Source organism: Lycium barbarum, chromosome 6 (assembly GCF_019175385.1).
Source record: "Lycium barbarum isolate Lr01 chromosome 6, ASM1917538v2, whole genome shotgun sequence".
Lineage (NCBI taxonomy): Eukaryota > Viridiplantae > Streptophyta > Magnoliopsida > Solanales > Solanaceae > Lycium > Lycium barbarum.
This window is the reverse complement of record NC_083342.1, coordinates 36,294,451-36,321,567: the sequence shown is the minus strand read 5'-3', so window position 1 is coordinate 36,321,567 and position 27,117 is coordinate 36,294,451.

Sequence of the window (27,117 nt, the reverse complement as noted above, 5' to 3'; positions counted from 1 at the left end):
ATAATAATATACTCATCATAAAATACTTATCTCATTGTAATACATGCATAAGGCTCAAGATCAACTTTACTCTATCGGGGTGACGTAAGGTCGTGATCCCCCGATTCCATTATAGAACAACTATTGATACTCTGCCTCACCTTGAAGGAACTAGTACATAAGGTGAGTGTAAGCGATAATTAACATCATCATTATACTAGCATCATCATATCGTATTCCTCATCTTATATAGACACTAAGGAGTTAGACTCTTAGCCTTTCGGACTATAGGAACTCATGAAGAGAATAGGAATTTCGTGCTACAAGATTCATGCCATCAGAAAGAAGGGAATAGCCTCACATACCTTGGTCGTTTAGCTAAGATATCTCTCACTCGTTCTCCTTCAATATCGCGTCGTTACCTTCATAAAGAATTCATATCAACATTAGCATACTAACTACAAGAACGCGTCGCTAATTCTAGGAGAAGTCGGACAGCGCTTCCTTTGCTCACACTACTTTCCATGTTGTATATTAACTCCCAACATTCATAACATTATTCACAATATCGCAATCAACAATCGTCGTTTACGTACATTTAGCAAAATTCACCATTTTCTTCCAATTTTCCCTTATTTAATGATTTTAGCTCATCCTTTCATTTAATGCTTGTTTCATGATATAAACATCATTTATAACGTATTTGTACTCACAACACTCCAATATTCGTAGTTCAATTCCACTATCATTCATTCATGTCACTATTCATTCAATAATGACCTATTTCTATGTTCTTCTACATCTCAAGTGTCTAAGCTTTCCAATACTTCAAACAACATGGAATAATCATGAAACTTACCTTGGATAGTGGTTGAACAATCCTTAAGTTGAATTGCTTCACTTAGACAAAACCCTAGTTTCACCTTCTTGGGAATTACTTGACTTAGATGATCCCTTGATGTGTTTTTGCACTTGATTTCATAGGTTTAGTGTTGTTGTCCTTGATGTTCCTTGGATTCTTTTGAATTTCTATGGATGAAGTATTTGGAGAGTTCTGGAGCTTTTCTTGAAGTGTATGGATGAATAATGAAATAAAGTGAGCTTTGGTCCCTTTTTAATAATCCCAAAATCTGATCTTTAATGAATTCTCGTCGGGTGAACAGTGGTCGTAAACTGCAGTTTACGGACCGTATAGTGGTTTACGGTCCGTCTTCCATGATCGTGTTTAAGCAATTCAAAAACAGAAGGTTTGGCTGAGTGTCATGGCACTTTACGACTGGGGTTTACGGTCCGTAAACCAGTTTACGGGCCGTCCTCCAAGTCGTTTTTAATCATTTTCACCATTTACAGAAAGTCTTGGCTGAGGGACCTGGTGGTGTACGACCTGGTTTACGGTCCGTAAACCAGTTTACGGGCCGTATTCTGGGTCGTTTTTAACCATTTCAACACTTAACAGAAACTTGAGATTTTTGACGCAATGAAAGACGATTGCACTATACGGTCCGTAAATCACTTTACGGGCCGTATAGTGCCATATACGACCACTGGGTGAAAATTTTTCTGCAACTTTATTATTTCCAAAAATGCAAAATTAGCCATTCCCGACTTAGTAAAACACCATACACTCAAGTCCTTCATTGTTCTACTCATCACACAAGTACGGGAAAATTTCCGAGGTGTAACATTCTTCCCCCCTTTTGGAACATTCGTCCTCGAATGTTCGACACTCGGGGATTCTAGAAAAATTTTGCCAGAGTTCCCTTTGTAATTTGGCACTACCAATTTACCACAACGACCCATAATATCATCGCCTCACAGGGCTATATCACAATATCAGCATATTTATGGCCACACACGACCAAAAACATAAAACTAAAACATTCATACCTCATTTCGTCGACGTCTCATCTTGAATCTCTTCTGGGGATTGGAACAAATGGGGGTACATAGATTTCATCTTCTCCTCCGCTTCCCAAGTCATTTCTTCCCGATAATTATTCCGCCATTGCACTTTGACTGAAGCAACCTTTTTATTCCGAAGCCTTCGCACTTGTCTATCCAAAATAGCAATGGGCACTTCTTCGTATGTCAACTTCTCTGTCACTTGTACATCATCAATCGGAACAATCCTCGTGGGGTCTCCAATACACTTGCGGAGCATCGAAACATGGAATACTGGGTGTACAGATTCGAGCTCTAAAGGCGAGTCCAATTCATAGGTTACTTGGACTCAATTTCCCCATTTTGCCTAACCTCATTACTCCCTTCATTGGTGAAACTTTCAAGAATACCCAATCATTAGCTTGAAATTCTAAATCCCGTCGGCGGTTGTCCGCATAAGACTTTTGGCGACTTTGAGCTGTTAACAGTCGGTCTCGAATCACTTTAACCTTTTCAACTGCTTGTTGGACCAAGTCGGGGCCTATCAATTGTACTTCTCCGGTTTCAAACCATCCAATTGGAGATCTGCATTTTCTTCCATATAAGGCTTCATACGGGGCCATTTGGATACTGGAATGATAGCTGTTATTATAGGCAAATTCAATAAGAGGCAAATGCTCATCCCAACTACCGCCAAAGTCCAATACACATGCCCGTAGCATGTCCTCTAAGGTCTGAATAGTGCACTCGGCTTGCCCGTCGGTCTGTGGGTGGAACACCGTGCTGAGCTTAACTTGAGTACCTAGACCTTCTTGAAAGGACTTCCAGAACTTGGCTGTGAACTGCGCCCCTCTATCCGTGATAATGGCCCAAGGAATACCATGAAGTCATACAATCTCCTTTAGATACAATTTAGCATAATCCTCCGCTGAATATGTAGTCCTGACGGGGAGAAAATGAGCTGCTTTTGTGAGCCTGTCCACGATCGCCCATATAGAATCATACTTCCCTCGCGTACGGGGTAATCCTACCACAAAATCCATATTAATTTCTTCCCATTTCCACGTAGGAATTTCCATTGCTTGCAATAAACCTCCTGGCTTTTGATGTTCGGCTTTCACTTGCTGACAATTTGGACATTGGGCTACAAACCCTGCTATGTCTCACTTCATGCCATCCCACCAATATAGCAACTTAAGGTCGTGGTACATCTTGGTTGCACCTGGATGAATAGAATACCGGGAATAATGTGCTTCCCCTAAAATCCGTTGGCGTAAGTTTGCCACATCCGGTACACATAACCTGCCCCGATATCTAAGGAGACTTTTCTTTTTCGTGAGCTAGATCTCGATAATGGCTTAGCTGGGAATCCTCATATTGCCGCTCCTTCACTTCTAGATTCAATGATGAAACTGTGGGGTCATTGATGCTAATACTTGCATCTCCTGAATCAGTCGCACATACGCCGAGACTTGCTAGTTGATGGAGCTCACGAACCATTTCCTGCTTTTCCGAAGAAACTCCACATAAACTACCCATCGATCGGCGGCTACGTGCATCTGCCACTACATTCGCCTTCCCTGGATGATATAGAATGTTCACATCGTAATCCTTTAGTAATTCTAACCATCGCCTTTGCCGCAGGTTCAACTCCTTCTGTTTGAAAATATATTGTAGGCTTTTGTGATCCGTATAGATGTCAACACGTACACCATACAAGTAGTGCCTCCATATTTTTAAGGCATGGATAACCGCGGCCAATTCGAGATCATGAGTCGGATAATTCTGTTCATGCCTTCGCAACTGTCTCGAGGCATATGCAATGACTCTCCCATGCTGCATCAATACGCATCCTATTCCCACACCGGAGGCATCACAATATACGACATAGCCATCGGACCCTTCTAGAAGTGTTAGCACTGGCGCTGAGGTCAACCTATTTTTCAACTCTTGGAAACTACGCTCACAGGCATCATTCCACTGGAATTTAGCCAACTTCTGAGTTAACTTCGTCAATGGGGCTGAAATAGAGGAGAAGCCCTCTACAAATCTCCTGTAATATCCTACTAACCCAAGAAAACTACGAACATCCGTAGGTGTCGTAGGCCTTGGCCAAGTCTTCACAGCTTCTATTTTCTGAGTGTCGACTCGGATACCATCATCTGAAATAACATGACCTAGAAATGCCACGGATTTTAGCCAAAACTCGCACTTCAAAAACTTTGCATACAATTCCCAATCTCGAAGAACGCCAAGAACAATTCTTAGATGATCTGCATGTTCTGACTCTGTGCGAGAATATACCAGGATATCGTCGATAAATACTATCACAAAAAGATCCAAGAACGGCCTGAACACATTATTCATTAAATTCATGAACACTGCCGGGGCGTTTGTCAACCCAAACGACATCACTCTGAACTCGTAATGGCCGTACCTCGTTCTAAAGGCTGTCTTGGGAATGTCTTCTTCTCTGATCCTCACTTGATGATAACCCGATCTTAGGTCTATCTTAGAAAACCACTTAGCACCTTGTAATTGATCGAACAAGTCATCGATTCTGGGAAGGGGATATCTGTTCTTCACAGTCACCTTGTTCAACTGTCTATAATCGATACACATTCGTAGCGACCCATCTTTCTTTCGCACGAACAAGACCGGTGCTCCCCATGGTGATGAACTGGGTCTAATAAAACCCTTCTCGAGTAAGTCTTTCAACTGTGCCTTTATCTCTTTCAACTATGCTGGAGCCATTCGATAGGGAGGAATAGAAATAGACTCGGTGTTGGGTACTACATCAATAGCAAAGTCTATTTCCCTTTCTGGAGGAAGGCCTGGTAACTCGCCGGGAAACACATCTGGGAATTCATTCACTACCGGGACAGACTGGAAAGTTGGCACTTCCGCTTCCGTGTCATGAACCCGAACTAGATGACAAATATAACCCTTGGCTATCATCTTTCTCGCCTTAAGGTAGGAAATAAACCTACCCTTTGGGGAAACTGTATTACCCTTCCACTCGAGTATGGGCTCTCCCGGAAATTTGAATCGAACTACCTTTGTCCGGCAACAAACATTAGCATAGCATGATGCCAACCAGTCCATACCCATAATTACGTCAAAATCTATCATCTCAAGTTCAATCAAATCAGCCTTTGTCTGACGATCACGTATAATGACTACACAGTTCTTATATACTTGCCTCGCTATTACAGGATCACCAACCGGAGTGAATACTTCGAAAGGTTTAATTGGCTCGGGTCTCACCCCAACACAATCAGCGATATACGGAGTAATATATGAGAAGGTAGAACCTGGATCAATCAGAGCATATACGTCACGGGAAAATATAGTCAGGGTACCTGTGACAACATCTGGGGAAGACTCGAGATCCTGTCGCCCAGCTAAAGCATACACACGGGGCTGAACAGCACCTGAAGTAGATGCTCCCCCTCTACCTCTGCCTCTACCTGTTGTAGTCTGAGGAGTCTGTGTTGTCGGGCGTGCTGAAGAAGAACCCGCTGCTGAACCTGTAGGCTGAGCCCCAGCTCTATCTCTCGCTGAGGGGAAATCTCTCATCATGTGACCAACTTGCCCGCAAGCATAACAAGTATCCGAACCCTGACGACACCGTCCGGAATGTAATTTGCCACACTGGCTACACCGCGGTACTGGAGGTCTCCTCTGACTAAAATCTCCCTGATACTGAGAACTTGGGGCCCTCGAACTCTGACCCTGCCCTGACTGGAAAGAGCGATCGAACCTCCTGTCTGAGAATCTGGGAGGCGCACTAGTCGAGGACTGACCTGAGTGCCTGGGATGTGTCTGTCTCGGTCCCTCTCTATACTCACTGCTCTCTCTCATAGATCTAGCCCTCTTACCTTGTCTTCTATCACCATCACGATCACTTCTTTGCTGTCGTTGTCGTTCCTAGAGATTCTGAGCATGGGCCTGTATCCGGGAAATATCCATCCCGTCTTGCAAGGAGGCCGTCAAACAATCTCTGTACAAATGTGGCCCCAGACCACTCACAAATCTATAGATTCTGTCTCCCATGTCGGCCACCATAGTCGGAGCATATCGGGCCAATGAGTTGAATTGCATGCTATACTCTCGGGCACTCATACCCCTTTGCTTTAAATTCAGGAACTTGTCCGCTCTAGCTCGGCGGACTTCGGGTGGCAAGTAGTGACGAATAAAGGCATCTACAAACTCTTGTCACACGGGAGGTGGAACATTTTCTCCTCTTGTTATCACCCAATTCTTATACCATAACACCGCCACATCGCGGAGTCTATAAGAAGCCAACTCCACGGATTCGGTCTCGGAAGCATGGATAATCTCTAAAGTCCTCAACATCTCATCAATAAAATTTGCGGATCTTCATCTGGCTTTGACCCAAAGAATTCCGGAGGATTTAAGGCCATAAAGTCACGGGCTCTCGTACTAGCTGAACGATCCCTTGGACCCGCATCCTGTCGTTGTGCCTGAGCGGCAACCAATTGTGTCAATAAATGGATGGCCGCGGACACTTGTTGATCCAAAGCACCCGGTGGAGGAATGGGAGCTGAGGCTCCTCCCTGCTCTTCTACATTGGGCGCGGCCTTACTTTGTGATTCGCTTTCCTCTACATTTGCCGAAGGCTCTCTTTCCGCCTGCCTCTTTGTCGTAGCTTTGCCCTTCTGGGCAGCTGTAGCTTTACCTTTTGGCGGCATTTTCTGAAACCATAACGCACTTTTAGGAATAACATAATCCTAAGCATGGCTCTATCGCACGATTTCATGAGAAGAAGGATGGTCATTTTCCTAAATGCCCTGTAGCCTCTTGTTTATTAGCGTGGCGCGCAACAAACCATAAACTAGACTCTACTAGACATGGCTCGTAGACACTTCCTAGGACGAACTGCTCAGATACCACTTCTGTCACGACCCAGATAGGGGCCGCGACGGGTACCCGGAGCTAGTTACCGAGCACCGCTCACTCTACTACTTATCTTGCTCATTTAATACTCTTTTATAAATTTCACATACCAATCGTAGGAAAATCATATTTAGTCACAACATAGATACTTTATATACATTTGAAAACCTCTTGTGAGAACATCTACCCACACTGCGTATCTACGAGCCTCTACTAACATACTGTATATACATGGACGGAACAAGACTCCGTCGTGCCCAAAATATGCATATATACTAAAAGGATAATCCTAAGCACCTCCGGACGATGGAGTGCTTTCAACCAGCTGACTGCTACTGAGGATCTGGGCCAAGCTCTCCCCTCTGTCTACCTGTGGGCATGAGCACAGCGTCCGAAGAAAGGACGTCAGTACGAATGTTGTACTGAATATGAGAAGCATAAACAATGAAAAAAAACATCAACAATATAGTGATAACATCAACATGAAATATTTGGATCTGTCTGATAATCATAAAGGAAATCATGCGTGCCATCTTACTCATACTCATCCTCATAACATATATGCATCATATGCAAGCTGCCCGCCCATGTCGGAACGGTGTGATAATAAATAATATTAGCCCGCGTCCGGGGTACCATCTCATGCCGCCCACTAGTGGTGTCTGCCCATGCCAAAGGGTCATGGTGTATCCGTATAGCTGCCCGCCTTGGCGGTGACTGCCCGGCCAACTAGGCATGGTGTGAAATGCTCATTTCATGCTTATCATAAAATTCTCATAATAATAATATACTCATCATAAAATACTTATCTCGTTGTAATACATGCATAAGGCTCAAGATCAACTTTACTCTATCGGGGTGACGTAAGGTCGTGATCCCCCGATTCCATTATAGAACAACTATTGATACTCTGCCTCACCTTGAAGGAACTAGTACATAAGGTGAGTGTAAGCGATAATTAACATCATCATTATACTAGCATCATCATATCGTATTCCTCATCTTATATAGACACTAAGGAGTTAGACTCTTAGCCTTTCGGACTATAGGAACTCATGAAGAGAATAGGAATTTCGTGCTACAAGATTCATGCCATCAGAATGAAGGGACTAGCCTCACATACCTTGGTCTTTTAGCTAAGATATCGCTCACTCGTTCTCCTTTAATATCGCGTTGTTACCTTCATAAAGAATTCATATCAACATTAGCATACTAACTACAAGAACGCGTCGCTAATTCTAGGAGAAGTCGGACAACGCTTCCTTTGCTCATACTACTTTCCATGTTGTATATTAACTCCCAACATTCATAACATTATTCACAATATCGCAATCAACAATCGTCGTTTACGTATATTTAGCAAAATCCACCATTTTCTTCCAATTTTCCCTTATTTAATGATTTTAGCTCATCCTTGCATTTAATGCTTGTTTCATGATATAAACATCATTTATAACGTATTTGTACTCACAACACTCCAATATTCGTAGTTCAATTCCACAATCATTCATTCATGTCACTATTCATTCAATAATGCCCTATTTCTATGTTCTTCTACATCTCAAGTGTCTAAGCTTTCCAATACTTCAAACAACATGGAATAATCATGAAACTTACCTTGGATAGTGGTTGAACAATCCTTAAGTTGAATTGCTTCACTTAGACAAAACCCTAGTTTCACCTTCTTGGGAATTACTTGACTTAGATGATCCCTTGATGTGTTTTTGCACTTGATTTCATAGGTTTAGTGTTGTTGTCCTTGATGTTCCTTGGATTCTTTTGAATTTCTATGGATGAAGTATGTGGAGAGTTCTGGAGCTTTTCCTGAAGTGTATGGATGAATAATGAAATAAAGTGAGCTTTGGTCCCTTTTTAATAATCCCAAAATCTGATCTTTAATGAATTCTCGTCGGGTGAACAGTGGTCGTAAACTGCAGTTTACGGACCGTATAGTGGTTTACGGTCCGTCTTCCATGATCATGTTTAAGCAATTCAAAAACAGAAGGTTTGGCTGAGTGTCATGGCACTTTACGACTGGGTTTTACGGTCCGTAAACCAGTTTACGGGCCGTCCTCCAAGTCGTTTTTAATCATTTTCACCATTTACAGAAAGTCTTGGCTGAGGGACCTGGTGGTTTACGACCTGGTTTACGGTCCGTAAACCAGTTTACGGGCCGTATTCTGGGTCGTTTTTAACCATTTCAACACTTAACAGAAACTTGAGATTTTTGACGCAATGAAAGACGATTGCACTATACGGTCCGTAAATCACTTTACGGGCCGTATAGTGCCATATACGACCACTGGGTGAAAATTTTTCTGCAACTTTATTATTTCCAAAAATGCAAAATTAGCCATTCCCGACTTAGTAAAACACTATACACTCAAGTCCTTCATTGTTCTACTCATCACACAAGTACGGAAAAATTTCCGAAGTGTAACAGCGGGAGGCCTGGACGCGGGCTAATATTATTGTTTATCACACCGTTCCGACAAGGACGGGCAGCTTGCATATGATGCATACATGTCTGATGATGAGCATGAGTAAGATAGCATGCATTACTTCATTTATGATTATCAGTCAGATCCATATGTCTCATGTTGATGTTATCCTCATACTATTGACGTTTCTTTTCATTATGTATACCTCTCATACTCGGTACAATATTCGTACTGACGTCCTTTCTTCGGACACTGTGTTCATGCCCACAGGTAGACAGGGAGGAGAGCTTGGCCCAGGTCCTCAGTAGCTGTCAGCTGATAGATAGCACTCCATTGTTCGGAGGTGCTTATGACTATTCTTTTGATGTACATTCGTATATGCATATTTTGGGCATGACGGAGTCTTGTTCCGTCCATGTATTCATTATGCTAGTAGAGGCTTGTAGATACGCAGTGTGGGTTAGATGGTCTCACAAGATGTTTTCTTATGTATGTATATTATTTTGATGGCCAAGAGGCAAATGTATATAAAGTATTTATATTTGCTTAAATATGATTTTCCTACAATTGGTATGTAGAATTGATAAAAGAGTATTAAATGAGTAAAATAAGTAATAGAGTGAGCGGTGCTCGGTAACTAGCTCCAGGTACCCGTCGCGGCCCCTAACTGGGTCGTGACAGTTCCACCCGGCCCTTACGTCTATGATCCAATGACGGACCCGAAAACTACGAAGTCATACGCACCTCCCGGGCTTCGTTTAATACTGATTAGCTTGGATTGGTCTAAATTAGCCTTAATCTCTCACTAAGTAACCTCTCATGGATATGGACAGATTTTTGGGGGTGAATGAGGTGAAATGATGAGGTTGTGGGGTATTTATAGGTGGGTGGGTCGGATTTAGCTTAATGGGCCGAAATTAGTGGGCCTTTAAGTGATTTCTAGAATTTCCGCATAGGTTCGCGGGCCTCTGACAGTCCGTTTTAAAATGCTCATAACTCCCTACTCCGATGTCGTATTGATGAACAGTTTGTTGCGTTGGATTATAGACTCGACGAACTTCATTTTAGGCTCTTGAAACACCTCAAAATTCTTTGTATGCGAAAAGTTACACTCCCATATAGTGGGACCAAATTTAGCTTCTAAAATTCCATCAGCTTGTTCCAAAGTCTTACTAACTTTCTTTTCTTCAATCCGCTTGCTCCCGGAACCTTCCAAAATTTTCCATACATGATATTTATCATTAATTATTCTTGATAAGGGTCATGTCCCTTAGTTCCAAGGTTGTCCTTCTCGGAACTTAACCAACTCTTTCCAAAGCCTTGCTACTTCACTTCACTTTGCTTGACCTCCAACCCTTCTGAGATGCTCCATACATAACATTATCTATTAAATGTACTTAAAAAAAATCTCACCCTTTGCCGAGCACCGGCTACCTCTTAATTCTCTCGCGATCCAAGTGTACTCCCATTTCCCGGCTTATGCTATGATACAATGTTAGTCTCGAGGGGTGAGGTGTAACAAAACTATCCTCCAAAGCTTCTACAAGAAGAAGACACAAGCTTCAACAACACTTTGAAGCCCTAAGCACTTTGATTCTCACTTTAATCTTTGATTTTATGCTTAGGAAGTGGTTGAATATAATAGGAGAGGTTTCTAGAACATATATGAATTTGGGTTGGGTTTAAAATGACTTAAGAATCAAGGGAGGTCTTAATATATAAATCACAAAAATCCACCGCCATAAAAATACTTGCCATATAATATTACACGGCCAACTTATTGGCCGTATAAAATTATACACATTGTATAGTGGTCCGTATTTCTCTACCTCCTAAACTACATTCTCTAGAAATTTTCCAAATCCTTAAATACTGTTCGTATCACAAAATACGGACCTTATCTTATAAAATACGGTCCATATTTCATATTTTCCAGAATCAGCTTTTGACAAACCTTTCCGCTTTGATTCACTTATTCTCTAACCCTTCTGTAACTTACCAAACATAACATAAACCCTTAAAAACATAAGATAGGCATGTCCAACCTCGTACAACCTCAGAAACAGCCCCGGTGTCCAAGACTATGGCAACTAACATATGACGAATCTCGATATATTAAACTACGAGATGTAACATATTGGATTTTGCGGTCCAATTATACGGACCGTATAATTTTTATGGTCTGTAAAAGTTGACTGTAAATTTAAGTCGGTGCCAGATATTTTTTAAGTTATATTTCGTACCCCCCCCCCCCACCCCTCATTTTTATTTCATTTCCTCATATTCTAAACACATCTAGAAACTTCTCCAACATATGTGATCAACCCCAAGTGAAATCAAGGATTTAAAGGGAAGATCAAGGGTTTAAAGGTTTCAAAGTGATTATGGAAGCTTGGTTCTCGTCTTGGTAGTGGTTTTGAAGGATACATTAAAGTGAAGTGATATTTGAATTGAAGTGTTCTTGAGTTATTGAGGTAAGATTCTATGTTATTTCCATGTTTATGAGTTTATGTGATAATTTTGCTAGGGTTTGAGAGAACGAAATTAGAGGAAAGGTTCTAATATGAACTTGATGTTATTTTGAGTTGTAATCTAATTTGAGGCATGCTTGTTAGTGTGTTGAGTAAATATCTTGTTGTGGGGATAATAGTTGATGTTGAGAATGGGTTGAGGTGCTTATACTTGCTGTATAAGTGTTGCATACAATCGTATATCGGGCTGCCCAGTTGTATATCTTTAAATATTATAAATGTGAGTTTAACGAAGATTGCATGAGGTTGTTGTGTTAATTGTTGGTTGTGGGATTTGTGGTGATGGTTAAGAAATAGGGGAAATGCTGCCCGTTTCACTTTAGAATCGAATTATCATTGGTATACGTAATATACTAGTGCCATCTAATTTGTATATGTATTCTTTTGTTATAGGATTGGAGCTTTAGTTGTGATAAGCTCGTTGTTGGATTATTTGGATGACTTGAGGTATGTTAAGGTTAACCTTCCTTCTTTTAGCATGATCCTTATGAACAGAATGTACACGTAACGTTACTCCATAATGATTCTACTCTTAGTAGCTAGATATGCTCTATGCTGATTCATGTGCTAGAGTATTGTTTCCAGTAAGTCCTTCAGTTTCAATAAGATTTATTCAATCACATATTGATGGAAATGCTTTATTATAACGATGTTAGGAAGTGTAACGACTTTCAATCACTCCGGCAAATTCAGGATATACTCTTATCATATTCCTACATTGCATCTCATTTACATATATATATGTACAGACCTATGACGCCTCAGGCGTTATATACGAGTAAATTATGTATTATATATATATGTATGGGGTGTGGGGAAGGTGACGGCGTGATATACGCACTACCACCTAATCAGCTGGTCATATGATGATGAAGATGATGCCTAAAGAAGCCGATATGATACTATCAGGTGCCCACAGAGGCTTGACAGGCGTTATATATGCATATATATATGTATGACCCTTATGCATGCATGCACATTATTTATGTACATCATTAGTCCACAGGCAGTTCAGACATACAGGTTGCATTTATTTCATCATATGTTCTCTTATGTCTCTTTCATGTTATTTCATCCTATGTTCTCTTATGTCTCTTTCATGTTATGCTTTACATACTTAGTACTTTATCCGTACTAGCGTCCCTTTCTGGGGGCACTGCATTTCATGCCCGCAACTACAGATAGATAGGTTAACGATCCACCCCCATAGGTTGTTGTTTAGCTGATAGTGGAGCACTCCTCTTGTTCTAGAGTTGTTGTTGTGCTTTTGGTTAGGTTATTCTTTTATGTATATTCGGGTATGGCGGGGCCCTGTCCCAATCCTATTATGTCAGATACTTCAGTAGAGGATAGACGCTGTATTTTCCCTCCGATTTATATTTTTGATGTACAGTATTTTAGGACGGCCTTGTCGGCATGCACGGTTCTTTTCCAGTTTAGTCATATAGTATGTTACGGGCTCATCCCTTTCTCGGTATATTCCTCATATGATTTAGTACATTTTCATCTAGTGACCCCCGAGGTCTACTCTTGTTTATGATTATGATATGAAAGCATGTTTAGTTGTTATATCCCGTATTTTTGCATATTCGGAAAATTCGAAATAATTTTGACTTGTGAGAAATAAGGCCATATTTTGACTTTAATTAATATATATGTTGCTCATAAAAAAATGTTGATGTGGAAATATGGAGGAAGGTCAAGAGCAAAATGGGAAGTTTTGGAAATTAGTTTCGGGAATTACAAAATGAGACTTATATCTAATTGGGCTCAAAATAAATGAAAAACAAAACAACAAAAAGGCCCAAAATTCATGGGGTGGCTGGCCATGGGCCCAAGCCCATGAGCCAATTAATTCAAGAAAATAAATAGATGGAGGGCCCCTAATTGTCTTCATTTTAGAACCTTCAAGAGACTAAGAGCACAAAAAAAAAAAAAAAAAAAAAAAGAAGAGCAAGAAGGCCATTCGGCCATTGAAGGAAAAAAAAGAAAAAAACTGAGGGCTTCCATCCTTGATTCAAAAAATTGTAATTTTCTTGTATTCCTACTAAGCTCAAGACTCTCTTCAACGTGATACAAATTTGGAGGCAAGAAAGTACTTTTTTTAGCAAGCGGAAAAATTGGAAAAGGGTAAAGATTCTACTCTTTTTATCTTGGAGGAATTTTATATATATGTTGTAGTATATGGAAGTGAATGTAAAGTATAAAAATTGTGTGTTGTGGGTGTATGTGTGTGTGGCCGTGTATGGTGGTTGATGGAGAGGGATTTTCAAAATTTTATTTATTATGTTAAATTGTGTTGTGGTGGCCTTGTGATGTAAGTGGAAGAATATTAGTCCAAGTTGGCATGAAAAATTGGTTGTTAAGTTGTTCTAGGAAATTTTGTGATTTTATTCTAGTTTATGTAATTATGGGAATGGAATTGTTGAAGTGCAAATTGTGGTTGTTGTTGATGAAATTGGAAGATGAAAAAAATGTGTTGTGAATGTTGTGTCGAAGGTTGGAGATTTCGGATGGATTCTAGTCTTGGTGGGATTTTTGTATATTTTGTAGAATGTTATGAAATGCTTTTGAATTGCACTTGAATGATCTTGAATTGATAGTGAATATGTAAGAGTCGATATCGGCTTGAAAATTCGTAGTTGAATTGAATGTTGATGAATCATGTTGGAAGGAAGGTTACTAATGTTAGAATGTGTTTTGAATTGATTATTGATGTTATTGGTATGGTTGTTGGTATTGTTGGTATGGTTGTTGGTATTGTTGGTATGGTTGTTGATGAATTTGGCCGAGTTTAATTCTCGGGGATGTTGAATTTACAAGGGAGATGCTGCCGAAATTTCGGTAGACAAATACTAATTAGAATTAAAATTCTAAGTACTTGTAGCTAATTTTTGGGTAATTGATAATATTATTGTAGATATTGGAGAGCCCGAGACTTGAGTTGGAATTTGGTTGGCAAGTGATCGAGTTTTGTTAGTAAGGGATCGAGGTATGTAAAGCTTACCGTTCTTCCTTTTTAGCATGACCTTTATGAAATAAACGAATGACATATATATATGCTCTAAAGAAAATTCTACTCCTAGAGCCACTAGGATGGCTTATGTCTTTGATTTCCATAAACTATTCCATATGACTTGTCACATGCCTATGCTGTTTGAAGTATTAGTCGATACGTTTCCGGATGTGGTTTGAAAAATATTTGATATGGCCTAAGTTTGGACACGTAAATTTTGGATATGTGCATATGATTCTAAGGCTCCGTTTGAAGTACGCTATAATGTTATTTGAAAGTTCCTTAATATGAATGATACTAAATTTTCAGAAAATGACCTATGAACTGTTTTTCGAAAGTTTTGTAATTTGAAAGTTTGCAACTTTTGTGTACTAATTCCGATAGACTTGATGTTTACCTTGAGCCTTCTGATATCAGTTTGTATATGTATTTATTCGTCGAGTCTTGGAATTTATTTATTTATAAGCATATGGTTTCCGCACTACTCCGCTCGTGCCTACTACTATGATATCGTTCGCCGGATCCCGGACCGGTTTTGTGATCGTGCGCACAATATGATATTCGGCAGTATGATGTGTTACGGTTCCCGAGACCTCGCCATAGGGTCGGGTACCGCTTATATATGGCGTTATGATGTGATATGGCATATGATGTGTTCTGATGATATGATATGTTCTGATGATATGATATGTTCGGAGATTGTACGGAGATTTGAAACCTTCTGGAGTATGATGTGTTGTGGCGCCAGTGTCGGAGTGGCGACCACGTTCCTGAGCCCTATGCATGATTTTCATTTGCATTATATATATATATATATTTTCGGCACAGGTTTTGATATCTTAATTCTGTCTCCACATTCTGTACTTCTCATTTCAGCTATGTTTCGGATTTCTGTATTTCATGTTTTACATACTCAGTACATATTTCGTACTGACCCCCTTTCTTCGGGGGCTGCGTTTCATGCCCGCAGGTACAGACGTTCGTTCAGGTGACCCGCCGGTGTAGGGTACTTATTCTGCTATTTGGAGTACTCCTTTCGATCCGGAGTTCATATTTTGGTACATACCTTCTGTTATACATGTTCGACATATATGTATATGGCTGTTTGGGTACGGCGGGGCCCTGTCCCGTCACGTGTTTCTGTTATGATTTGTAGAGGCCTGTAGTCATATATGTGGGTCATGGGTCATGTTTGTTCGTTTGTGATTGTGATCTGCGTCTTAATGCGGTCCCGTTTGCTATTATGGCCAAAACGGCCCATCTGTTTGTATATGTGTGTATATCTGGGCGATGTCTATTCCGCCAACCTATCGGATTTGATATGATATTTTGTACGGGCGACCGCTTGAGACGACATTGTTTTTAGCATATGTTTAAAATTTACGTATATTAAATCTGAATGAATCTTTGATATGTCGATCTGGTACGTAAGTCAGTTTGGGTGTCCAAATAGGGCACCAGTCGCGGTCCACGGGGCTGGGTCGTGACATTAGTGGTGCTCGACAGGTAGGGCCCGATGCCCGTCAAGGCCCTCCAGCTCGGGTCATGACATCATTTTAGCCTCTTTAGGCATTCTTATGTTAAGACATCCTCATTAAATTGCCTGAGTAAATCATCGTGAGATTCCTAATATTAAAAAAATCAAATAAGTTAATAAAAAACATTAACATTGAAAAAAAAAACTAACGCGATAACACATAAAAGTAATACGCAGAATATTAAAATATTTACAAAGCTTAATTTTTACTAAATCAAACCTTAATTGTTGTGACTTCATCATTAACCTCATGATCAATACCAGATACAGTGGCAGACCTAGAATTTTACGCAAGTGGTTCAAAAAATAACTTTAATCGACTATAAAGGTGGCACCGGCAAGTGACACTATTCAATATTTTTGGGGGTGGGGGGGTGGGGGTGGGGGAATTGTGTCATTATACTACCACAACATTAAATGAACAATTTTAAATAATTGAGATCGACATTCCTTCTTCCTTTTTTTCCTTAAAAATGTTCGGGGAAAAAATTTAAAACGTTTAAGAACGACCTATAACTTTAGCTAAAAATGTTAATAATTTATTAATTAAAAAATTTTATTTCAACGAATTTTACAATTTCTTAAACTTTAAACAAAAGAATCTATTTACCCAAATTAAAAATATATTAAACACTAAGAAATTTGACAAACTCTAAAATCTTTTTCTTATTGATAAAGCATAAAATTGTAACATAAACTATATTATTACAAATTATAAGAGGAAATATTTTATAAAATAAATTAACAATTGCAATTAAATATAAATAAGCAATTTAGCAAAAACTAATTTAAAATGAACTAACAAATTAGTTATAACTTTTCGATGATTGCACTTGCATATTTTAGATAAAAGTAATAGGAGTATAAGATTTCACTCTTTAGAAATTTTTGATATTTTAAATTAAATTTGACAGCAGATTAATCCCATGAAATTTGAGTAAAGAGATCAAATATAAAATAAAATACAAAACAAAGTAGATCGTTATTTGTTTAAAATAAAAAATAAGGAAAAAGCAGAATGAACAAACCTATGTACGGACCTTGTGAAGTAAATAGTAAACACGACGCACAACACAGAAAATTTTATTCTGTGTCTCATATGCCACGTTATAGTTGTGTGAGGCATTTAGCATTTGACAAATGGACTTCTTGGGGCCAACCTGCCAAGCAATCCAAAAATTGGCAGACTCTTTCCGTGCCTCTTATCTTTTTCTTGTTTTTTCCACTCTTCTTCTCCTCCCATGATTTCGTTCCTTCTTCTTCTCCTCCCATGATTTCGTTCCTTCTTCTTCCTTCTATTTCTTTATAATTTATTTTTCTTCTTAACTATTTATTTTTCTAGCTCTTTAAAAATGTGTTTTTCCTGATCCACTCTTATGTTTGAAAGAAATGAGATATTGTGGAATAGAGAAATTTATTCAAATCTGGAAAAGGGATGTAAATTTTAGAGATAAGAGAAAAACGATAAGAAAATGATGGTGCAAAATAAAAAATTGGTTTTTTCATAAAATTTGGGATTTTATCTCTTGATAACGGAAAATTTAGGTTCAGCTATTTTAATTTAAGATATTTATTTTGTTTTCTTCTATTTGCCATTCAAATGAAGAATGATAAAAATAACAGTGAAAATAATAATTTATTGCTAAGTACTCCATCCAGGCCATAGTAGTCCCCCTTCAGCCTCTACCACACTCTTTAAGAGAATAGTATAACTCCTAAAAAAATTTAGGCATTTTGACTATTTTACACTTAATTAAATGGTACTCCCTCCGGTTAAAAAAAAGTGTTCACTTAGTCATTTGCACAACCCTTAAGAAAATATTAATTCCTAAATAAAAATAGGCGATTGGACTAAAATGCCCCTACTTAAATAGGTATTGAGATTTGATCACTTAACACTTAATAAGGACAAATCTGAAAAAGTAAGGTTAATTCTTTCTTGATTTGGTAAGTGCACACTCTTTTTGAACGAAAATATAAAGGCTAAGTAGACACTTGAAGTACCTATTTGATATAGTTTCTTGATTACATAAAATCACTTATCTAAATAGGGGAAATTTTGGAAGAAAATAATTAAGACCTTCTTAATTATGTAAAAGGACATTTATTTGGACCAAAATAAAAGGGCCAAAAAGACACTTATTATAAGCCGGGTATATCTGAGCAAGAGTAAACATCAAAAGTATCCTTCGTGTCATTTCTCCAACTCAGTGCACCGATACCATTGTATCCCGAGACGGATGTAGCTTTTTGATATTTGGTTCGTCTAAATTCAGCATTTTTATATGATAAGTGTAAGTTTATGTGTAAAAATCAACTAAAAAGTTACAATAAATACTAAATATAAACTCATAACTTTAAATATATAATGAGTTTAATTCTAAGAATCTTAAAAAATGAACCCATATAATTTGAATTCTAAATACGCCTCCAAATATACCAAACATCAAATGGAGAAGATAAATATAAGCATGAATATAAAAAAATTTGGATGAAATCAAAAAATCCATGACCAGAAATCTGATTAGAAAACCGCCACGATTTAGTGCTTCCATTGCGTTTGAAGAATAAACCGCCATGAAATTAAATAGACAAGAGGAGGGACGATGAGTGAAGAGACGCTAAGGAGAAACAAATAGCACCAATAATCTTTCATGAAAAAAAAAAAAAAAAACATACTTGTGCCAAGGAGTAAGGATGAAAGGGGTAATAGAAATAGGGCCCACACACTACTTTTTCAAAAAATAATCCCCTCATATGCCAAGTCATATTTGTGCCTCACCCACCATAAAACTTTTCGCACGACACCAAAAGTCCAAAACAAATATGAATGTTATTGCGGCTCATTTCGAACATGTGACTTTCGCAAAATTCTGTAGGATCATCTTGGGTCTATGTGGATTCAAATATATTATGCTCCCTCTGTTTCAATTTATTTGAACCTATTTCCTTTTTAGTCCGTACCAAAATTAATGACTTCTTTTCTAATTTGGAAACAAATTCACTTTATAAATGATTTACAGCCACACAAATTTTCAAGGCTTATTTTGAACCACAAGTTTCAAAAGTCTTCCCTCTTTTTTAAATGTCGTGCCCAGTCAAACGGGTATATACTCTATCTACAAAATTTGACCTATACTTAAAATACCAAATATTTTCAACGAAGTGGGTTCATTTGAACCCTCGTGACCCTATGTGTGTCCGTCCCTGACCGGATAAGACTCTTAAGTTTTTGAAAATTGCAACACAAACATAAAATAAGAAAAGCAAATCATAAACGTTTTCAGTATAAAATAGTAAAAAAAATATTTACAACCAATATGTTAAGTTTTTTTGTGCCAATATCATTATAATATATTGCACAGCAGGGATTAGTCTCCTTAATTTGCTGAGCCTTAACAACATATAGAATTTTAATGGGCTGGAAAAATCTTTTGGACAACAAAGGATAGAATGAAGAGCATAGTTCATTTTTAGTTTCTCATCCGGGAATTAGAGATTAATAATCAACGCGCTATCTTCTTACAAAAAATCAAATACAAAAAAGAAATTAAAATTAAATTGTTGAAGAGTAAAATAAAAATTACAACATGTTAAAAATTGTAATAGCAAATCATCACTATTGTCCTATTAAACTTAATCTTGAAAACTAAATCACGACTGAAAAATGACGTAACTTGTAGAGGAACATCACTTGATAATGATTCATTGCGATACAAATTACAAATTAATCTTTCAACATCTTCATCAAAAAGAACAAACATGTGGTATCATCAATATTATCTTTCACCTTCACATGTATCTTGAATCTTTATCAAGTCATTTTCTGCAAGATGGCGACCATTACTGAGCTTCTGAGAAAAAAGGAAGAAAAAGTGAAGGAGAGAAAAATCGTAGCGTTAAGAAAACAAATTGAAAAGAAGAGAAAAAACCCGTAAGGGATGGGTTTAGGATAAAGCTGGAAAGTTGTAAATAAAGTATAACTAAAATTTATTTTTAAGTTTAAGAAATTAATGGAAACAGTCTGTAATATTTTTGCTATAAAGAAGGAGTAGTTCAAACACGTTAGTTTAAATTTTTTATTTTTTCATTTAAATAGTTAACATAAAAAATCTGATAACTTCTCAAAAATATAAAAAGAGTCCTAGACGTGCCTTGGATTATGGTTGCACGGTTAACTAAAATTCAAATTCTACATTTTTCAATTCAAATTTAAAACTTTTTATTAGGACTGTTGATAAGCTTGAATTATTATTATTATCATATAAAGAACTCTATTTAAGTTATCAGAATTTTATTTTTTTCAAACCTAAAGTAAAATAAGGTAACAGTTATACCAAAACCAGTTTTTTTTTTTTAATTTATTACATAAAGAAAATAGGAAAAAAAGAAAAGATAAAGACGTGGGTATCATGAACTGTTGTTTGAACTATTTTACAAAAATCGTTGGTTGTACTATTTTCTTTTCAAACAATTCTATAAAGACGTGGGTTAGTTGAAGATAATTACTATGTTAGGAAGATAACTGATTCCTATATTCTCTCCACAGTAGCTTAAATTCCTCCGTTAATATGAAGAAACACTGATTCCTATATTCTCTCCACATTATTTTTAACATTTTAGTGTTTTTATTTTTTATTTGTATTTTTAAATTGAGATTTTTTTGGTGATGACACTTGTCATCCTATCCTCATGTCTCTCCTATTCTATATTGATAAATTCTAAAAACACATTCCGTATATATTTCACAACTAAGAGTTGCATATATTGAGAGCCTTCCTAGATATTCTTACATATTCGTAAGACACAGACTACCATCAATGAAAGATTGTGTTGGTCAAAGATTTGAAGGTGCATGTTGTTTTGATATATGTTATTATTTTCCTGATTTTTAAAATGTTAATGTGTTTATTATATGGTTCAATGTACATATAATCGAGAATATATGGCTTATTTACGTTGGAAATCACTAAGATTTTTTTTTTCTATTTAAGTTAGGAATGTTAGGGAACTGTAAAACCCGAATAACAAAAAAAAGAAAATAGTCAATATTAAATGCCTTTTCAATCTTTTATGTAACTGTTACATATTTGTCTTTGTTTACCTCGAATTTAGGTAATCAATTAAATTTATGAATGAGGTATAGGATATGTGGTTGAACTTTGATCTATTTGGTTGAAAAAAGGTATATAAAGATATGCTATGAAGGAACGAATAATGATTAGTGATTTACTCTAAATATATGTGTCTTATAATATATGAGAATTGTTTAATTGAACAAAGCTAAAGAATAACAACTGAATCCGGACCAAAGTCAGAGAATGAGAGAGAGATTTTATATATTTTGCTATTACAATGTTCTAGAACTCAAGAAGTCAACCCTTAAAAGTAGGGTAATGGCCCCTATTTATAATTTTGCCTTATGGGCCTCTTACAACCTAAAGCCCTTTTGAATAAAGTAAAACCCTAAAAAGGATAAGGTTGGTTCGTACGGTCTGACACCCGTACGATTGGCAGTACAATGTGGCAGAACGGTATTGACGCGTGGCAATTGTGTAACGGATCACCCGGACCAACGGCCACGATCAAATCGGCTATGGAGAAACCGGACCAAACGATGTCTTTCGCTTTCTTCGAATCAAGCACTCCTCCGGTCCCAAAATAAAGTCTTCATGCTCGGTCTCCGGTCTCACCGGTCTAGCATATATCCGATTTTTACCGTATACAGATAGTCCCCACACTTTTCGGACCGTAGTTTTATCGGAGTAACGGGAAGTGGATGAATCAAGAAACCGGTGGCTCCATTTGTCCGTTGTTATCTTTTTATTTTGGCGGGAACAGTTGCGTCACGTCCCTCTGTCATCGGCCACGTGTCTCATCCCGGATGGTCAGCACTGACAACCGCCGTCATGCACGTCGTTTCAAGTCACTTCTTATTAATTATGGGACACGTGGCACTCCCCGGTTGGTTGGGATCTGTAACCGCCTCGATCCATGTCTATATAACGTCTTCCACTGCTTCATTTTTTCAATTTACAATCCATTTCAATCTTCATTTTCAGTTCTTGACTTCACCTTTCCATTTCATTTCTTCACTTCTTCCTTTTACTTCTCTTCATTTCATCATCTTTCAACTCATATTTCTTGTTCATTCATTGCTTATATTACGATAACAGAAACAACTTTGCCAACTTCTTCACTAGCTGTTTTTGTAGAGTGTGTTGCTGCTGCTTCTTCTTACTCTTTTACCATTTCGAATTCTTTCTTGACTGCTCACTCCTATTTTTTAACTTTTTCGAATTCACCCAATCTCCTTTTCCATATTTTCAAATGTCTTCTAACACCGAAACCACTTCCCATGATGTTCCCTCTGTTTCATCTCAAGGAACCGAGCCGACTTCACAACCTAAGGGGAAAATCACCTTCGAGCCCACTGTGTTGGACATTGTACCGTCCAAACCTAATTATAATAAAGATTTCGAGGTTGATAATCCTTCTTTGGTATCCGATAGAGGGTTTGATGTGAGACGATTCCCCTCGCCCATGACCAAGGACAAACTCGGTTTAGTCCGGCCTGATTGTGGATGGGACAGCCGTCCGGTCCAAGTTTTTGTCCCCGAGCCAGATAAATCAGTCACCGACCATCGGGAGGGCTTCTTATACGTTTATACTTACCCTTTCACCCTCAAGCTTGACCCCTCGATCGATCTGGTCATTTTGGAGATGTGCAAGACTTACAATGTAACCCTGGCCCAGATTGGTCCGATTGTCTGGAGGACCGTGGCCTGCCTCTGGTTGTTGGCCAATCATTCGAGGAAGGAGTTCACGCTTGCTCACTTCATCCGGTTATATTCCCCGAGGTTGTTCCGGGGTGGAATAATAAAACTCGCTAAGCGAAGCCGGAATCCAATTTTTTCAAAAATGGACGAAGATAAAGACCGGTGCTGGTTGGAGCGTTACGTCCAGGTGAGGACCACAGACATTATTCCGGCTGACTACATGCCCTTTCCGGAGGGATGGAATGATAATCGTAAGCTTCAGTTCTTTTAATAATTGCTTTTGGATGCTTTGTCAAACATTAGTCCTTTCACATTCTCACTACCCGTACTTTTCTTTGTACCAGCCGTGGCGTGGATACCTCCGGCTGTCCGGAACATCAACGAATGGGTTAATGCTCTCCTAAGTCAACATACCCACAAAGCACGGACATGGGGACTCCTGTCTCGCGGCCGATGGGTCGCTCAGAACCACGGTAATACTTTGCTTTCATCCGTATTCGTTGCATTTTTCTACCCTTCCTTTTCGTAACATCTTCGGCTCTCAGGTTTGCCCAAGGGTTCGGTGGACCCAAGACCGGAGTCAGTAGCCGAACCCGCTACGTCGGTGCCCGAGTTCGATTCAACGGGTACATCCCGTATCATTGCTGCCACCAACACAGAAAAAGGCCCTCGGACAAAGGGCCAAAATCGAAGAATAGGCCGAGGAGCGGCGTTAGGACTTTAAGGGATGAAACAGAGCCCGAGCTCCTCGTTCGGAGGATCGGTGTGGCCCCTTCCGTGGCTTCCATTCCGGAGGAGGGTATCACCGTTTCATCACTTCCTTCAGCCGGGGAAGGACCTTCAACTCCGGCATTACACACATGTTGGGTAGAAATTCATTATCCGACTCCTCTAAGGTCGATTGAATTCGTTGATATTTCAGGTGATGATTCTTCCGAAGAAACCCCCCTGCAAAGGGCAAGAAGATCCAGGAAGGCACCTGCTGTTATAGCCCGTATTTTGTACGTTCGGATATTTCGAGATAGTCGTGGTAAGTTAAGGGCAAGACCATTTTCAAAAATTATTTTAATGTACAAGTTGTTATGAATATTATTTATGAATATTATTAGTACGGAAATATGGAGAAAGGCTAAGGGTAAAAAGGGAAATTCGCAAAATGGTTCATGGTAATATTGTGGAAGGCTAGGGGCAAAATGGGAATTTCACAAAAAAGTTCAAGAGAGCTCTTGGAGAACCCCTTGGCAGTGTGACATATGTATATATCTATATATACATGGAAGGGTGATGACAAAAATAAAATAATTAGTCATCTTTTATTTTAATGTTTAAGAATCTTCAAGAAAAGGCCATGTGTTCACTTGGTATTGGAAGGAGATATACATATATATATATATATATATATATATATATATATATATATATATATATATATATATATATATATATATATATATATATATATATATATATATATATATATAGAGAGAGAGAGAGAGAGAGAGAGAGAGAGAGAGAGAGAGAGAGATGACAAAAGTAAGACCATTATTCATCTTTACCATTCAAGAAATTTCAAGAATAAAACATAAGAGACCATTCGGCCACCATGGCCAAAAATTTGAGTCCATGAAATTGATCAAGAAAAAATATTTTCTTCTAGTATTCCAACTAATTTGAAGGTCCTAATTAACATGGAGTGGTTGTTGGAACAAGCAAAGTACTCATGGTGCAAGATGGAAGCTCTATCCGGATAAGAGGAGCCAAAGAATAAAGGTACGGCTTCACCCCTCCTTTCATGTGTTATAGATGATTTGTGAATATTGTAGCATGAAGAAACACATGAAATTCATGAAATAGATGTATGTTGGGGGTGGCCGAATGGGATTGAATGGTATAGGAAAGATGAATTGATTTTTATTTAGTAATTTGATTGTTGTTGTTGTGGATTTCATAATAAAAATGAAGATTTAATGGCTTGAAATTAAGTTGTAATCGTTTGTGGATTATGGAAGAAGCTAATGTGATATTAGTATGGTTTCTTATGATTATAAGAATGAATGATATTTCTAAAGTATAGATTGTTGGTGTAGTTTATGAATTTGGAAGAAAGAAAATGTGTTGTTAGTGTTCTTGTGGAATTTGGAAGGTTTTGGGTGAAGTAGTATGTCAATTGGGTTGTTTGGAATATTATGTGAATTGTTTGAAGTATTCTTGAATCATGTTAGAATGATTTCGGATTAATACTTGAATGTGGGATCATTGGTGTTAGCTTGATTATATGTGATTGAATCGAATACAAATGAAATGTCGTCGGAATGTGTAGAAAGAATTGTTAATGTTCGAATGTATTTTGAGATAATTGTTGAAGTTGGAAGATATGATTGTTGGTATTGTTATTGATAATTTGGCTGAGTTGCATTCTCGGGTTTGTTGTTGATAAATTGGCCGAGTTAGATTCTCGGGGATGGTGTGTTTACCAGGGAAATGCTGCCGAAATTTCGGCAGAATATAAGTGAATTGTTTGAGAAGCTATGGCAAGTAAATGACAATGAATCTAATGATTATGTAAAATCTTCTTGAATGTAGAATAGCAAGCTTGGATAAATAAGCGTAGCTAATAAGGCGTGGCACAGGTATGTAAGGGCTTACCCTTTCTTTCTTTTGGCACGGTCTTCATGAAACGAATATATGACGTATATGTATGATTTCAGAGAAATTCCTATTCTTAGAGCCACTAGGATGGCTAATATTCTTGGCTTCCATAAGTGTTCCATATGGCTTTGATGCAAATCTATGATGTCCGAAGTTTGTTGATATGTTTCGAAATGGCATTCGAAAGATAATTTATATGACTAAAGTTTTGATTTTCAAATGCTAGCACGTTCGACTATTCCATTGAGTCTTTGATACATTTTGATATGTACATATGATTCCAAAAGCTATATTTGATTTGATCCATACGATATCCGAAAGATACTTGATATGATTATTGCTTCGATTTTCCAAAAATGGCTTCTGAAATGTTCGTAGAAGGTTCTGTACTTCAAACGTCCATAACTTTCTCGTACTAAGTCGGATTGACCCGAAACTTGTTTCTGAGCCTTCAGGAGTCGGTAAGTACACTTGTCCATCGAGTCTTGATTTATGTGCATATGGTTTCGCATTATTCTGTTCGTGCAAGCCTCGGTTTGGATTTCACTGAGCCCGGGCCAGGACATGTTCTCGTGCGTATTCCACTGCATTATTCACCGAGTCCCTCTCACTTGCGGGCCGGGACACGTTATATGTATATGCTGTTATGATGATATGGGGATGGTGGCCAGGATGGCATATGATGATTTTATTCACCGAGACCCGCAAAAGAGGGCCGGGACACGTTATATGTATCCACCGAGTCCCTCAATAGAGGGCCGGGACACGTTATATGTGTACATGATATATGATGTTGACATGCATGATTCTATCCACCGAGTCCCTCACTTGAGGGACGGGACACATTACGCATATGTGATATATGATGTGGACATGTATGATTTCTGTCACGACCCAGCTAGGGGCCGCGACGGGTACCCAGAGCTAGTTACCGAGCACCGCTCACTCTACTACTTATCTTGCCCATCTAATATTCTTTTATCAATTTACATACCAGTTGTAGGAAAATCATAATTAAACAAACATAATTACTTTATATACAATTGCCTTTCGGCCATCAAAATAATATACACGCATATGAAAACGTCTTGTGAGACCATCTAACCCACACTGCGTATCTACGAGCCTCTACTAACATAATGAATACATGGACGGAACAAGACTCCATCATGCACAAAATATGCATACGTGAATGTACATCAAAAGGATAGTCATAAGCACCTCCGGATGATGGAGTGCTTTCAACCAGCTGACTGCTACTGAGGATCTGGGCCAAGCTCTCCTCTCTGTCTACCTGTGGGCATGAACACAGCGTCCGAAGAAAGGACGTCAGTACGAATGTTGTACTGAGTATGAGAAGCATAAACAATGAAAGAAAGCATCA